This window comes from Gekko japonicus, unplaced genomic scaffold, assembly GCF_001447785.1.
Source record: "Gekko japonicus isolate JY-2015 unplaced genomic scaffold, Gekko_japonicus_V1.1 scaffold890, whole genome shotgun sequence".
Taxonomy (NCBI): domain Eukaryota; kingdom Metazoa; phylum Chordata; class Lepidosauria; order Squamata; family Gekkonidae; genus Gekko; species Gekko japonicus.
The window spans coordinates 614,151-617,938 of NW_015167565.1; positions in this window are offsets into that span (position 1 = coordinate 614,151).

The following is a 3,788-nucleotide window of genomic DNA, read 5'->3' on the forward strand; positions in this document are numbered from 1 at the left end:
GGACGTCACCGGAAGTGACGTCACACGCTGGGCGGGGCCATGCCGTTTGAGGGGAAAACAAAGAGTTTTCCCCTCAAATGGCTTCCATTTGAGGGGAAAACTCTTTGTTTTCCCCTCAAACGGCATGGCCCCGCCCAGCGTGTGACGTCACTTCCGGTGACGTCCCGGCGGCGCGCGCGCGCAAAGCGCGCGCACACGCACGTCCCCGCAGAGCTCCCGGACCGGCAGGAAGGACCCCCGCCGGTACGTGAAACAAATTTGGCAACCCTAGGGGTGGGGCACATGACGAAGCCCCACCCCCTGCTTCCGGCCGCCCCGCTTCCGGCCCTCATTCAGCCAGGAGGAGGAAGGAGAAGAGGGAGGGTAAGTTGCTTCCTCCCCGCCTCTCCCCACCCCTGCCTGCCTGGGGCCAGGGAGGGCCTTCGCGGGGCTTCCTCGCACTCCCGCTGGCCTTGCAGGTCCACCGCCGGGCCCCTGATGTCAGGGGGTGTGGCATATGCTAATGAGTTATGCTAATGAGTTCCCCTAGCTCTTTTTCTACGAAATGACCCCTGCCTCCCACTGTTGCCCCCCCCCCAAGCACCAAGAATACAGAGCATCACTTGCCCCAGACCAAGAGTTCCTATCTATACCTTGTGGCTAATAGCCACGGATGGACCTCTGCTCCCCACCACAATCTGCTGCAATCAGTTCCAAAAGTCAGTCATGTAGTGTATGAGGGGCTTTCTTTTTAGGTTTCCCAACCTCCAGGTGAGGCCTGGAGATCTCCTGGAATTAGAACTTACCTTCAGAGAACAGGCATCAGTTCCCTTGGAGGAAACGGCTGCTTTGGAGGGTGGACTCTATGGCATGAAACCCTGTCGAGGTCCTCCCCAAATCCCACTGTCTCCAGGCTCCATCCCTAAAATATCCTGGAATTTCCCAACCTAGAGAGCATAGAATCATAGATTTGGATGGGACCTCCGGGGTCATCTAGTCCAACCCCCTGCACAAGGCAGGAAGTCCACAAATACCTCCCCCTCCACACCCACAGTGACCGCTGTTCCACGCCCAGAGGAGTACAAAAAAAGCCCTCCAGGATGGCTTCCCGACCCCAAAGTGGTGATCAGCATTTCCCCAGGTGTGTAAAAAGGGGCCACAAGAACTAAGCACTGAGGCAACCCTTCCTGCCTTCCCTCTCACGATCTGCCTATGTTCACAGAATCCGCATTGCTGTCAGATGGCCATCTAGCCTCTGACTGAAAAACCTCCAAAGAAGGAGAGCCCACCCACCTCCTGAGGAAGCCTGTTCCACTGAGAAACCGCTCTGTCAGGAAGTTCTTCCTCATGTTTAGCCGAAAACTCTTTGGATTTAATTTCAACCCGTTGGTTCTGGTCCGACCTTCTGGGGCGACAGAAAACAACTCCGCACCATCCTCTAGATGACGGCCCTTCAAGGACTTGAAGAGGGTTACCATATCCCCTCTCAGAGATGGCAACCCAATTTCTTTTGTTTGTTTTGAATCGACTGCCCATCAGTTCCATGATGCACCCCAGACTAATTGTATTGTGGGAGATGTGGAAAAAGGACACTCCCGTCACCAGACATAATTTTATAAACCCCTTTCATTACTCTCCATAGATCTGAGGCAGTGTGCCAGTGACTCACAAAAGCTCCTCCCCTGCCACACATTTTGTTGGTCTTTAAGGCGCTACTGGACTCTTGCTCTTTTCTATTACTTTCCATACTCATCTTTTTTCTAAACGAAACCCCCTGGGCTCTTTACTGCCGGAGCGCCACTCCTGTACGCTCCTGCAGGAAATGACCCCTGTTGTTGTTGTCGTTCAGTCGCACAGTCGAGTCCGACTCTTCGCGACCCCATGGACCAGATCACACCAGGCCTTCCCGTCTTCCGCCGTCCTCTGACCTCCTCTGAAGTTTGCTCAACAACTCAATGACCCCTGGGTCTAACACAAATCCCTGGGGGACCCCAGTGCTTACTTCCCTCCATTTATTCCTAACCTCTGCTTGTCCTTATTTAACCAGTTACTATCCCCACAAGATAGTAATGTATGACAGCGAGAGTTGGACCATAAGGAAGGCCGAGCACCAAAGAATAGATGCTTTCGAATTATGGTGCTGGAGAAGACTCACTCTTGAGAGTCCCTTGGACTGCCAGGAGATCAAATCAGTCAATCCTAAAAGAAATCAACCCTGACTGTTCCCTGGAAGGCCAGATCCTGAAGCTGAAGCTCAAATACTTTGGCCACCAAATGAGAAGGGAGCACTCACCGGAGAAGAACCCTGATGCTGGGAAAGATTGAAGGTCAAAGAAGAAGGGGATGGCAAAGGATGAGATGGTTAGACAGTGATCGATGCAACGGACATGAAGTTGAGCATACTCCAAAGCACAACGGAAGACAGGAGGGCCTGGCGTGATGTGGTCCACGGGGTCGTGAAGAGTCGGACTTGACCGGGCGACTGAACAACAACAACAACAACAAACAACCCCACAAGACGGAAGTTGATGGCAGCAGGAAGAGAGAATGATCCAACATGAGAGGGATTGACCCAACCATGGAAACCATGAGGGCCTTCAGTTTGCAAGACCCGAACAAGGGTGTTAAGGAAGGACAGGTAGTTCTGGAGTCCATTCATTCTTAGGGTCACCATAAGTCAGAAGTGATTGGCTGGCACATCAGACATGCATGGGACGCGTCCCCCATTGCAATGCCATTTCACACAGGATGATGACACACAACAGGCGTAGACAGCGCCTAACACGAAACAAGCAGATGTCTAAGAACACGTCACAGAATTCTCTGCCGTGTGCGCTTTCTCCACGGAAGGTACTGAGGGGCTCTCCAGCAAATTAATGGCTACGAGGAGGGCTATTTTCAGATAGAGCACCAGGAAACAAGTCATCCAGACGTATCATGTGCCAAATCCATGAAGTGCAGCAACACAACTCGAGTTCCATCTGGTGGGTATCAGGCAGGTCTTCGGGAAAAAAAATAACTCCTTCGTTTCCCGTTGCATAATTATGCAGGGACCCCGATTCCCCGCAGAATTTCTGTAATTTTGTGCCATTAATTTCTTTTGCATATCCACATCATTATTACAAGGGTGGAGAGTTTTTACCAAATATTAATCCAGACGGTGAATCAGAGTGGGTAATGAGATTGAACAGAGCTTTATTTATCATTAGAGCTGGCAGACTGAAGGGGTAATTTAATGTTTTAAAAGGTTGATTTTTTAAAAAAAAAACTTTATGTCGGGGGAATACTTTGCCAAAACTGGCATAATAACCGCATAATTAAGGAGCAACTGAAATCTTTATTTAAATTCACTTTCATCTATTCTTGTCAGTACAAGGACATGAATCAAATATTTCTGTGATCCTTCCCAATTTAAGGAAGAGCCTTTGAACTGGGCGAGCCACAGAATGGCGTCACGACATCCCATTGCCCTGCTGATATGTGTAAAACACTTTCCTTGATTTTCTGGGCTTCTCTAATACGGTACATCAGGAAGGACATTATTCACGTGCTTGGAATTCCTAGCACAATGCGCACAGACATAAGTGATAGCAACCTTCTTCTGGATGTTTTATGTGCTAAGCATTTTGGGAGCCAAAGTTCTTGGATAGAATTCCAGCCATAAAACATCACTGTTCCGCATGCTTGCTGGAATACACATTATGCCTGGGCAAGGGTAATCCACTGTCAGTACCCCCCCCCCCGGTGACAAACCATTAGGGTTGCCAAGTCCATCTTCAACCCCCAGCGGGGGACTTTGGGGGCATTCC